The following is a 14,547-nucleotide window of genomic DNA, read 5'->3' on the forward strand; positions in this document are numbered from 1 at the left end:
TAGGCATCTCTATGATATTTTTACATTTACAGCCACTTAAAATACATATAATACTCTTCATAACACCACAATAAACTCCAAATTGAAAGGAAAGGTCTTACCTTACCCGAAATTGGCCAAATCTCGCCAAAACTTGCCTCAAAAATCTCTTGACGTGCTGAAATGGAGTGGACTATTTGTGCAACTTCTTTGCTGCCCCAAATTGCAATTTTATGCTATTAAAACCCATTATATAACCATGGGATACCTAAAATAATTAATTAACATAAAAAAAGTCGGAGGCTCACCTCCAAAGGGCCAATCCCATAGCCCCTTTCTTCTTGCCTCTAACGTGTTTCTTCAACTTTTTCTTATTTGTTCCAAGTGTGAAGCTTAATATATGGTTCTGTAGACATCATAAGATACACATATACACCTCCACATAGTTGAGAAACACCGTATATAATTAATTCACGAAGGAAAATTTGAAGAACTTACCTTTAATTCTTCCAAACCATGGCTGCCTTCCTTTTTTTGTTCTCCATATTTTTTTTTCTTCTCCTTTGGCTAATGTTTTGGATATAAACTGAACTTAAGATTCACAAAACATATATATATACCTCTTTAGATTGTGCCATGTGTCAGCCTCTTAGGGTGCCACCTCAACTCATGTGGCCAATCACATGCTGCCATGTGGCAGTGGACTCCACCTCAAGCTGCTGCATCACCTACTTGAACCTAAGTAGGTGCATCACCTTCTTGTCCAAGTAGGTGCATCACCTACTTTCTTCGAGTAGGCATGTCATTTCCTTATTTCTCTTTCGTGAGTTCATAATCTCGTCTTACTTCAAGAGCCTATGCATTCCTTGCTACTTAAGCTCAATGTGTACCGAAGTAGCTTAGTTATGTAAGACATACAAGTCGGTAGCTTACGCAAGAAAGTCGAGTCCTATGACCCATTACTTGGGCTCCAACTCCTTACGGATTTTTATAACCCTATTTCCACTCTTCCTTATTATGGGGTATCTCATTCTCATTACCTTAGAGTCATTTGATAGTGTCATAGATTATCCAGCCCACATGATACTTCTTAGAAGCTTAAGAAACATTCTGAGCTCAAGAGTGTGGGGTGTAACAGTTCCTGATGCCCTAATTGATGAAATCTTTAATAACATCTAAAGGGTACCTCAGAGAATTACTTCTCTGGTCTTCAAGTGATGGTTCACTTGACTGTTTCATTGAGTTTCAGGAGATGACCTAGTTGCATATGGTTTCTCACTGCTCTACTCGTGCATATGGTAACCCTTCTTTCATTGAGTCCCACAGTAGGCTGGGAACATTATCATGCACAGCTTTATTACTCCTTCACCGAGTTTCAGGCCGGCTATGTATATGTATGTATGAAGTATACAATGATGAAATACGGTATACGATGAAGTTGAAGCATACGATGATGCCGTATGTGATGGTTATTCACTGAGTCCCGGGCCGAATATTTATATATATAATGATATGATGGAAATGTGGATCGAGCTGTGTGTTCCTCGATATTGTTTTAAATTATGGATCAGGCCGAATATTCCTCAGTATATTTTACTATGTGATAATGGCACCGAGTCGCATAAAAGGGCCGGGGGCAGTACGTTTTGTACACTACTCTTTCACTGAGTCCCTCATTAAAGGGCCGACTACGTACGTAGGCATGCATATGAAAATATAGGGATATACTTGTGACCCCGAGCCCCATAGTGGACCCAATGTACTGTGATGACGTATATGATAAGATTATGCCGTATACGATGTTATAATTCTGTATACGATGACCTGATGAAATAATATACATGATGAGAACGGATGATGATATGGTGATTGATGAAATAGTTATGATACTGGGTTCCTTAGCGAGCGGGTCACAACGTATGATGATGTATATGTACGTGTCCTAAGGTACAAGTACATTAATTTGTTAATTATTATACTTGTCCCCTGCATCTTTGTTTCAATTATGGTCTCAACTCTGATGTGTTATATTTTACATACTTAGTACATATATCGTACTGACCTTCCTTTCTTCGGAAGAGAGGGGTCTGCATTTTATGCCCGCATGTATATGTACTTACTTTGGAGATCTGTCATCCACTCAGCTATGTTGGAAGTGCTCCACTATTACGGAGCCTAGCTTTTGGTGTTGATCGTATAATGTATATAGTTGTTTATTCAGGGGTACGGTGGGGGCCCTGTCCTGCCATATGTCACTGTTAATATTCTTAGAGTTTTGTGGACATATGTAGGTGGGTTGTTTATGAGTTTGATTCAGTTATGCTTATATGGCATATTATAAATGTTATTATGTTAAGGCAACCTTGTCGGCCCTTGCATGACATGGTGCAAATGAAAGAGGCTATATGCAGACATATTTGCTATCACTCTGTAGATTCTTGTGTATAGTTCTTATAGTTGAGATTTATGTATACGGGGGTCCAGGTTGGACCCCAATCACGGCTACGGAGTTGGATCATGATAATCTCCTTCGATATTAGAAGTTTCTTTAGCCTGGCCGGATACTATAGGAGATTTATGGAAGTATTTTCATTGGCCTCGACACCTTTGACCAAGTTGACTCAAAAAAAGGTAAAGTTTCAATGGTCAGAAGCTTGTAAAAAGAGTTTCTTTGGCCTAGTCGGATACTATAGGAGATTTCTGGAAGGATTTTCATCGATCTCATCACCTTTGACCAAGTTGACTCAAAAGAAAGTAAAGTTTCAATGGTCGGAAGCTTTGAAAAGAGTTTCCAATAGTTCAAAGATTGTCTCATTACAACCCCTATCTTGACTGTACCGGAAGGGTCTGATGGTTTCTTGGTATATTATGATGCTTCAAGGATTGGACTTGTTTGTGTATTGATGCAACATGGTAAGGTGATAGCATATGCTTCTAGGCATCTTTAGTTGCATAAGAAAAATTATCCAACCCATGATCTAGAACTACTGGCGATTGTGTTTGCCTTGAAGATTGTGAGACATTATCTTTATAATGTCCATATGGATGTGTTGCGCTCCCAAACCTTTACTTTATAATAAGTCAAACTTATTTACAAGGAAGACCTATGGCCTCAATGCTAGGCAAGAACAGTTTCACTGACCACAACAGTTTACAATATGTGTTTAAGCAAAAAGTCTTGAACCTTCGACAAAGAAGATGACTTGAATTATCGAAGGACTATGGCATGAATGTATTGTATCATCTAGGCAAAGATAATTTTATTGCCGATTCACTAAGTAGATTGCCTATGAGTAGTGTGGTATATGTTGAGGAAGGTAAGAAAGAGTTGATCAAGGATATTCATAGATTAGCACATTTAGGTGTACGTCTGGTTGATTCTAGTGATGGAGGTGTTCTTGTGCATAATGGTTTGAAATCATCTCTTATAATGGATGTTAGGGCTAAGAACACCATGGTCCGATATTAGTTAATTTTAAGAAGTCGGTTGCTGAAAATGTCATTGAGGCTTTCTTCCAAGGGGGAGATAGTGTGCTTCACTATCAGTCAGTTGTGTGTACCTAATGTTGATGGGGCTAAGAGAGTTGATATTGAATGAGGCTCATAGTTCTCAATATTTGATTCAACCGAATTCCACCAAGATATATCGTGAGTTGAGAGAAGTGTATTGGTGGAATGGCATGAAGAGGGACATAGCAGAATTTGTACCTAAATGCCAAAATTTCCAACAAGTTAAAGTTGAACATCAAAGACTGGGAGGTTTAGCCCAAGATATTAAAATTTCTAGTTGGAAGTGGAAAGATGTGAATATAGAATTTGTAATGGGTTTGCCTCGTACTAAGAAGCAGCATGACTCCATTTGGGTTGTGGTAGATGAGATGACTAAGTTGGCTTATTTTCTATCGGTTAAGACTTCTAATGGTGCCGAAGATTATGCAAAGTTGTATGTGCGTGAATTGGTAAGACTTCATGGCCTTCCCTCGTCCATTATATCAAATAGGGGTACTTAATTCACTTCACACTTTTGGAAGTCGTTTCAAAAGGGTCTTGGTATAAAGGTTAAGCCAAGTACCACTTTTCATCCTCAAACCAATGGTCAAGCGGAAAGAACAATCCAAAATCTAGAGGATATGTTGAGGGCATGTGTTATTTATTTTAAAGGAAGTTAGTATGAACATTTACCATTAATTGAGTTTTCCTATAATAATATTTATCACTCTAGCATTCTAATGGCTCCTTTCGAAGCATTGTATGGGAGAAGATGTAGGTCACCGGTGGAATGGTTTGAAGTAGGTGAGATGGCCTTAATTGGTCAAAATTTGGTGGTAGATGCTATTAAAAATGTAAGACTCATATGGGAGAGGTTAAAGACGACTAAAAGTCATCAAAATTCCTATTCTGATGTTCAGAAAAGAGACCTTGAATTTGAGGAGGATGATTGGGTCTATTTGAAGCATCCATCAAGGTGTTATGGAAGAATCAACAAGTAGAGAGTGCTACATGGGAAGCGGAGGCGTATATGATGAAACGATACCCATACCTTTTTCCCTCTACTCAAGCCTAAAGTAGTAAGTTATTCATAGTCAAGTTAATTGAAATCTTGCGTATTCAGTTCCTCCTATGTCATTCATATGCATGCATATTCATGAAAGTTGATTTTAAGGTCATGATTTTATTAAGTTGAAGTTTTCATGTTTCATGCATTTTAAGGTGTCATCATGTTCATGTTGGTTGGCTATTTTTCTTTCTGTGTCATTTCTATGATAAGTTAATCTCATTGGATGAGTCATAGAAATGACTCGTAGATGAAGATTAGAGACTCCTAATTTGGGTCATCTCAGACCAATAAGACGAGTCATTTGATGACTCGTTGTTTCTCCTACAACCCATAAAAAGGTTCTTGTAGGTCCAAAAATCTGAAGTTTAATGAGGAGTAATTGTATCTTTTCTTAAGTTTCGTTCAATGAACCTAGAAACAATTAGGCCAAAGTTCAACCCTATAAATACCCAAATATTTGAAACTCTATCATTCAGAAGTCATTCTCCCAAAATTTCTCTAAGGCAAGAAAAATGTTTCTCAAGGTTTCTTCTTTAAGATACAAGCTAGGGTTTCTGATTTCACCATAGATTCTCCTTTTATTCTAGGTGAATTCACTCAAGGTATGTGTCACGACCCAACTCCGTAGGCCGAGACGAGCGCCCGAACTGGACACTTGCGTATACCCTTACTAATCATAAGTAAACCCGTCTCCTTTCCTTTCAATTTTCAACTTTACATTTCAATCATATTTCAATCTTCTTACCTTATCCAGCATGCCTCTTTCACCCCATTACTTACCTGTATACTGGGTCGCTTCCAATATCATCCACGGCTTTCTTCTATCGACGTCGTTCTTCAACTAAAATCAAAGGTTAGAAAAAGGAATTTCATTTTCTATGGCTGGGCTCTATCGCACTATCTAAGATAAGAAAGAAAGGAAACATCTTAAATATCCTGTAGCCTCCTGCTTATAGATGTGGTGCACAATATACCAATAAATAAGACTCTCAAGACACGGTCTGTAGACATTTTGAGAACCAAACCACTCCGATACCTCTTTTGTCAAGACCCAACTCCGTAGGCCGCGATGGGTGCCCGAATTGGACACTCGCGTATACCATTGCTAACCATAAGTAAACCTGTCTCCTATTTGAGTAATAATGTGCCAACATGCAAGATAATATATAAGCAGATGAGGCTATCATAGTATATCGACACAACTGTACATACATGCATATACACAACCCATGTACATGTCCACAAATTTCTAAGAGTAAGAATAGTAACATAAGGTGGTATAGGGCCCCCGTCGTACCCCTTGAACAAATAAATATATACATCGAGGGTTAATACCAAACCTAGGCTCCAGTTTTATGGAGCGCTTCTGAACTGCTGAGTGGAACTCCTATGATGACGGATCCCTAAAGTGTGCATCTGTACCTAAGGGCATGAACGCAGCCCCCCCAAGAAAAGGGGGGTCAGTACGACATATTTACTGAGTATAAGGTGCTATGAGAAGTTTTGTCTAACATTCAGGGACGAATGTTCTAAAGGGGGGAAGGATGTTACACCCCACGCTTTTAAAACTCAGAATGTCTCATAAGTTCCTTATACATCATCATGTGAGCCGAATATGCTACGACTCTATCAAATAAATCCAAGGAGGGGAGGATGTGATACCCCATAGTAGAGAAGGTTGGAAATGGAATTATAAGAATCCGGAAGGAATTGGAGGCCAAGTAGTGAGTCGTAGGACTCGATTTACCTACGTAAGATACTAACTTGGAGGTCTTACATACTTAAGCTATTGAAGTACGTACCAAGCTTGTGTAGCATGGGTTTTATAGGCTCTTAAAATAAGAAGAGATTACGAACCTATGAGAGGGAGCAAAAACTAGTTTCCGAACTTACGAAAGTCAAGCAAGCAGGTGATAAGCAAGTACCTCAAGAAAGAAGGTGACAAGCAAGCACCTCAAGCAAGCAGGTGACTCACCTGCCTGCTTGGGGGGTAGACCCGCTGCCACATGGCAGCATATGATTGGCCGCATAGGCTGCCATGTGTTACCCTAGGGGGATTTCACGTGGCACCTTCTAAAGGGGTATACATGTATATATTATGATGACTATTAAATCATTCCTCATCCAAAATTTCAGCAATATAAGAGAGGAACAACGTGAGGAGAAGAAGGGAGCAGCCATGAGCTTGATTGGAGAAAATAAGGTAAGTTTCCAAGTTTTTCTCCATGAATTAATTATCTAAGGTTTTACTCGGTCGCGTGGAGGTACATATATGTATATTATGATAACTAAGAAGTCATTTATTCATCTGTACACTTAGAAAAGTTGGGCAGAAACGTGAGAGAAAGAAGAGAGGAGGGCTACGGCCTAGGGGCTGCCAAGGTACGCCTTCGAGCTTCGCTTCATAAATTAATTATATAAGGTATCCTACGATGAATTTAGGGTGTTAATAACATAAATTTACTAGTTGGGGAAGCAAGGAAGTGAAGTAAACAGCCCCACCAATTTCCAGTACACAAGAGATGTTCCGAGTTTCAATTTTGAAATTTTGGCCAATTTCGGGTAAGGTAAGGCTTATCCTTTAAATTTGGACTTTATGGTATTGTTATGGATTGTATTATACACCTTTTGTGTGGCTGGAAACGTGAAAATAGTATAGAAATGCATGGCGTTGATGACAATCCAAATTGTAGTCGTTATAGTCGAATTGTCGTCGAAGTAACGCGTTGCCCTTGTGAGCTGCTGCTGCAGGGGTGTGATGTGTTTTTTCAGTGCCTAAATATGTTCTAATGTGGTTTAGGGTGCTTCTGGTTGAATAAACATGACCCCCCATTGCATATAATTAATGGCGTTACAAAATAAAGGCTAGACGCCCTATTGTGATATTGTATTTTTGAATAAGTTGTTTTGAGTTTATGTTGTATATTATTGGTGTGAATTTCTGCAGGTTGTTGTTTTTGGTTGGCTGTGGGTCTTAGGGACCTAATTGGAAATTTGGATAGGGCACATTATAGGGGAGGTGTTGCCCAATTTTCGGCGACGCCTTACCAAATAACAGAACTAGTCGGGGAAACGACTAAGGAAATTGATTCCATTAATACTAAGGTGTAACGTAGGGTGATGGAAAGTTAAGAGGGGTTGATATTCATATTACTTTCATGTTGAATAGGTTCAAAGGACAGCGAGGTAAACAGGATAAGGAATAATTTAGACAAGTATGTGAAGCTTCTCTTGGTATGTTTTTGGTATAGATATGTAAAGCCTATCTTTTCTCTTTTGGCATGTCTTAGATGTAAGCAGGATATGATATGAGCTTTGGGGGTAATTCCATTCCCAGGTTCTGAAAATGACTTCAAGACCCTCACTCACTTTTGAATGTTAAACTTTAAAGTAGTAAGTTGCTATTTTGAGTCTTCTATATGACTGTATAACAATTGATTCGACTAAGATCTTGTTTGTAAAAAAGAAAGGCTCTGAGATAACCAATGCTCAGACTTCTATAAGATATTTCACATTAGTATATGTCTAAGATTTCCAAAAACTCCTTTCTACATAGTCCTTAGTGACAGTTAGCGAGTATACGTCAGATACCTTTTGCCCTGATCCCCAGGTGATGGTTCACTTGATGACTTCATTGAGTCTCAGATAATGATTTAAACTATGTTTTGTTTCTCATTACTCTACTCGTGTATACTGTAACACTTCTTCTCCGAGTCCCGGGCTAGTTATCAGATTCGTGCAATTCACTGCATTATTCGCCGAGTCCCTCGCTAGAGGGCCGACATCTGTATGTATATATATGACGTGTTGTAATAAGGTGACGATGGCCTGGGGCCTAATACTGATACTATGATGATGTGTTGTAATAACGTGATGATGGCACGGGGCCTGATACTGATACAACATATATAATTCATTGGACCCCTGACGGGGCCGGTTATATTGAAAATTTGAGCATGCATGTTTTTATGATTCACAGAGCACAGGAACATGTTTTCGATTTGATAGATTATTCTCCTGCCTCTCTATTTTGGATATACCTCCAGTTGTATTATGTTACGTTTTACATACTCAATACATATATCATAATGACCCCTCTTTCTCCGAGGGGAGGGCTGCGTTTCATGCCCGTAGGTACAGGTTAAGGTTTTGGGAGTTCGTTAGCTTAGGATTCCATTCAGCTTAGTTGGAAGAGGCTCCATTATATAGAAGCCTAGTTATTTATACGGACCATGGATGTGTAAAATTGTTGTATCTATTCAGGGGTACGGTGGGGGCCCTGTCCCGCCACATGTTATCGCTAATATTTTTAGATATCTATAGACATGTATATGTGGGTTGTGTATGTCAGTTTGATTCAGCTAGGTCTACCTGATATATGATATATGTGATTATGTTATGGCAACCTTGTCGGCTTGCGTGCCCTGTCATATTGTGATACAAATGAAAAGGGCTACAAGTTTATGAAAATGTTGTCGCCCAATGGGGCTCTATTATATAATATTGTTTTATTTATAGTTCAATTTGACCACAGCTGATAGTTGGGTATACGGGGGTCCAGGTCGGACTCCAATCGCGGCCTACGAGGTTGGGTCGTGACACTTAGTACATTCAAACATACTAACAAATATTTTGCCTACATTGTCTCATAATGTAGGGGTGAACGACACTCACGACCATCTTATTCATGGCTGGAGTTGATTAGATATCAAAGAGTTGGTGAGTCCTCATTCTATTGAGGTCATGAATTTTATTCTTGTTATTTACTTGACTTTCTTCTATTGTAAGGGTGATATAGGAGCTTGTCCTAAGCCCCCATAAAAAACTAGACTAGAGGCATGTTTAGATTACACTATGATGTAGTTCATTTGGATATCTATTGAGTTGATTTCCCTTAGTCCCATTCCCTCGAGTTCTTACTTCTTTTTATACTTTAATATCATATTTTTCTATCTTATGAATGCGATGTATGCTAAGATGGCTTGGTTGGAATCCCTCACATCCCAACCTTTGTGTCACATCTTGGACTTAGTTTGAGTCATGACAAACTTAGTATCAAAGCACAAGGTTTAGAAGTGTCCCAGGGAGTCTAACATGCCATGTTAAGTAGAGTCATGTTCATTGGTGTGAAGTGCGCCATATCCATGAATACGAGGCTACAAAACATCTTATGAAAGTCTTACTTCTTTCATGATCTATGTCGTGTGGTAGATTGGATAAGTCTTTTCCCTCTGATGTTTGTTCTTTGCAATTTTCAGAATATGTCTCCACGAAAATACCTCTCTAGAAAGAATGTGGTGGAAGAGGAGCAACAAGCTCCAAATGATCCTTTGAATGACTAAGTCCCTAATGCCGAGTTCCGAGCGTATTTCCAACTACTTGTACAATCTATTATGTCACAACCCAACCTAGGGCCTAGTTGTAACACGGCGATTGAAATCCCAAAGAGCTCCAACCAAGCCTCATGTACATATAAAAAGTATACATAAGGTAAAGAAAAAGAGGAAACATCATAAGAGAGTCTAAACTATGAATAGAAATTTAAGAACATCATATGACAACATAAACTCAAGACTCCAACTAGAGGCCTATATTCATGAATATGGGCAGGGGATAAGACATGTCCCTAGCTCACCCTCAATATGAAACATAGAAAAAGTCTTTATGAGACAATGTAGAAAAAAAGCATGCATTAGTACATTGGAATATACTAAGTATGGGCGTGACATGCAACGTAAATCATGGAATGCAATGGTCAAGTAAATCACATGATAAGATGAGGTAAGTAAAATCATGAAAAAATTATTTTGACTAAAGCATTTAAAAAGCATAATTTAAAATCATAACATACATAAGAGATCATACATATGTGGGATAGGAACCATAACCGAAAATAAGACCATGCGAGTTATAACATGGAATCCCGTTGTCTCCCCATACAATAAAGAAAAAGGAGAATCTACTTGCCAAGGTAGACTCTACCTCGCTAGGTGGGTCATATATATGCTATATCCATCCAATAGCTAGGCCAGAAAGGCAACCTACGGTGGCACGTAGTTTATGGGACATGAGGTTGCTACTAAGGCTTTTGGTAGGGCCCGCACCTCAAGTCTACTCGGTGCTAAGTCAAATTCTATGGAATACATACATAGCATAGAAATCATAATTACATATATCATTGTCATGATTATAGGTTTGAAATCATAGAGTAGCTCTTTTTCATAACATACTTGTAATGTGAGATTTGTCCTTTCATCATTACAATAATATTTGCATAATTCATATCATTAGGCCTTAGGTCACCACATAGGGCCCTAAGTCACCTTTTAGGCCTTAGGTCCCCACATAGGGCCCTAAGTAACCTTACTTCATAACATGCATGAAATTCATACTTTGAACTTAGAGTAGAACTCAATTTCATAATCAATTAACTTGAGAAATCATGTAATTAACTTGAAAACAAGCATGATCATAAACTTTATATCAGCCCATACATAATTCATATAGATAATAACCCTTGGAAGTATAATTCAAAATACTCATAATTTACATCGTGAACTCTAGAGATTAAAATAGGAGAATTCATGGAAAAACTCTTCAATTTAATGCAATAACCATCAATTTATATCAAAATAGACTCATGATCATACTTTGAATCATAATTCATGCAATAGAAATAGAGATCATAAAACCCATAAAATACCATACTTTAATTTGATAGAAAACCTTGAGAAATTGATTGGGTTTCATGGATGGAAGAATCAATAAATCAATACCCACATACCTTAAGTGAGAAAACCAAATAATTTGGAAGAATTTGAGAGTTTTGATGGAGAGCTTGAGTGAATTTACTTGAAGTATTCAATGGAGCCCTTGAGTGTATTTTGTGGAGAGAGAAATATTTGAGTAGGTGAATTGTAGAAAAATGAATAGAATTAGAGCTTTAGTTTAATTTATAGAGTTGAATTAGGTCCTAAAACGTCTAGGTTCATTTGCTAACAATTAGGTAAAAGTCTAAAGTGCCCTTGCTAAAAACTAAATTTGGCCATAAAACCATCGCCAAGTTCGCGATGTAGAGGTGATCAAGTCCGCGATGCGGATTTGCTGAGCACCTTACTGGTTTGCGTAGTTCCTTTGAGAAATCTATATTTTGATCTATAGGTCGTAAAAATCCATCGAGACTATTTTTCATAGGTTTTGACCCCCTGATCGATATTTTGAACTCAGATTTTACAAAAAGATTAAGGATAATGCATTACATGAGCGGCTTATTTCCAAGGCATTCTTAGGGAACTTATGAGCATTTTGAGGGATATTACACATTACAACTCAATTCTAGCTCATATGCTTCTTTTCCAATGCGCTACGATATCCTATAGGGTCCTATGTATCTAGAGCTCAACTTCCCTTTCTTACCAAAATGCATTACCCCTTTCATAAGTGAAATCTTCAAATATACAATATCATCTACATCAAATTCAAGCTCTCTCCTTCTAGTGTCCGAATAGGACATTTGACAACTTTGAGCCATTTTCAATCTTTCTCTTATGATCCTTACTTTCTCCATTGCATCAACTACCAAATCTAGACCAATCAATTTCATCTCCCCTACTTCAATCCACCCCATTGGAGACCTACATCTTCTCCCATGCAAGGCTTCAAAAGGATCCATTTGGATGTTAGAGTGATAACTATTATTGTAGGCGAACTCAATCAATAGCAAATGGTCATCCCAATTTCTCTAAGATCAATCACATATTCAAGCCTACCATTCTAACCACTTTATGGCTTCCTTGAAGTCAACATCACTTAGAAATTGTTATGTCTACCTTAGAATCTCCATATCCTCATTGGTATTCACTTCTACCAAAGGTTACACCAATATACTCTTACTTATCTATCTATTTCACATAACGAGGTCTCATCTATCTCTTCCTCCATGTCTATTACCTTAAATGGACCAAGTATACCACAATTATCACAATCTGCAACATCTACTCTTCCCCCAATTTTCCCTAACTTATCCATCAAGAGCTATGAACTATACTCAATATCATTTCTCTTAGGCCATCTACATTGGGACACACAACCAACCTTGGTAATGAAATACTCTATCTCCCCTTTATGAGAAAACCTCAATCTTCTCATCAACCATCAATTTCGCATGCATTACAAATCATAATTTCAGACCATTTCAAATAGAAACACCACACTCATTAGAATCACTCAATCTTACCCCCAAACAATCTAATCAGTGAACATTTTTAACAAAATCTTTCTTGTCATCTTCCCCAGGACATCTACCACTACTTCGCTGGTCCATCTAATTGGAAAGCAGTGTAATCAACCCTATGGAACTCAACTAACCCAAGGTCATGCAACCTCTCCTAGAAACTAACCAAAAACTCATAGGCATCCTTGCCCACAACACTTGAGAATCTAGGAAGGGTCAATCTGATAAACCTGCCCAACATCTTCTGCTCCTATGCAGTCATAACTAGCCTAGCTGCCTATGCTAAACAATTATAGGAATAGGCTGAATCACCAGATGAGGAGTTGTAGTAGTAGGCTGTAGAACTGGGACCAGATCATAATGTGCCTTTTCCTATCTTGAAGTCTGAGCATCCTCTAGGACCTGATGTCCGACTAAAGTGCTAGGAGGTGTCTCTACTTGGTACATACCCTCTATGAAGCTGAAGATCTAAGGCCATAGTATCTTGGAACACTAGTGTGGCCATGAATCTAAGTGGAGGCTTGGCTAATGCTTAAATTGCTTAACCTGTATATTTGGTTTCGGCATTGGTGCTATGATCTGAGTTATTCCCTATCTTCTATGTCAATCTCGATCCCTACCCCAAGTTGGGGCTCTATCTGTAGACATAAGGGATCATCCATACTAGGTGGATCTCATCCTCACTATATGAGAAAGAGTGTGAAAAATAGGATTTATAGGTGTTCATCATCATTATTGCACGATCGTAAATAAGAATAGTGAATTAATTCCTAACCATGTCCTATAGCCTCCCAAAGTTTAGATACTAATATCATCATACCGATCTGCAGGACTCGACTAAACACTTTCTCCTATAATGGTGAGACCGGTGAACCTAAGCTCTAATAATACTCTGTCACGACCCGAATCCGGGTCATGATGGCTCCTACTATAACCCCCGAGTAGGCAAGCCAAACCCAACTCAAGCGAAAATCAAACCTCAATTTTAATAAATATTTGACAACATAAGAGGGTAGAAGTAAGAAGAATATAAAAAATAAATGTTATACAAATATACAAAAATTCCCGAAAGTAACTAAAAAGATCAATGGTGCTAGACCAACCCGGGATCTGGTGTCGCCTATACAGGAGCTACTGAGTACAAAAACTGACAACATAAATATAATACATAACTAATTATCCCAAAATACAAAATAGTATCCACTACAAAAGAAAGAAGGTAGAAAGTCTTTGAATACCAAAAGCTCACAACAATCCATTTCTGACACAAATTTGATGATCAGGCACTGATTGGGGGTAGCTCGAACTAGGAGCTGCATCAAAAAAATGCAGAAGTACAATATGATTACCAAAAACATAAGGTACTCAGTAGGCATTATAGGATGACTGAACTTTGAAAGAATAAATATATGATAAGCAGCACGATGATACTAATAATAATCAGAGGGAAGCATAAACTATGATTACAGGTAAAGACGGTGCGATATGGAAGAATTCATAAATGTAGACCAGTAGATATGGAAGAATTCAGGTAATCACACTAATAATCTCAACTCAAAAATATTGGAAGAATTCCTAAATGTAGACTAGTAGATATGGATCAATATTCCTCAAAATTATCATGGAGAACCCAGAACAACCCTTGAGCTAATCAATATCAAAGTAATAACCCAAAATATATATCAATAGGCCCTAAATTCACACCTTAAGCTTATCAATGGTGATTAATAGTGTAGCCCAAAGTCAATAAAAGGGCCAGCCGAAATTATACCTCAAG

This window comes from Solanum dulcamara, chromosome 3, assembly GCF_947179165.1.
Source record: "Solanum dulcamara chromosome 3, daSolDulc1.2, whole genome shotgun sequence".
NCBI lineage: Eukaryota > Viridiplantae > Streptophyta > Magnoliopsida > Solanales > Solanaceae > Solanum > Solanum dulcamara.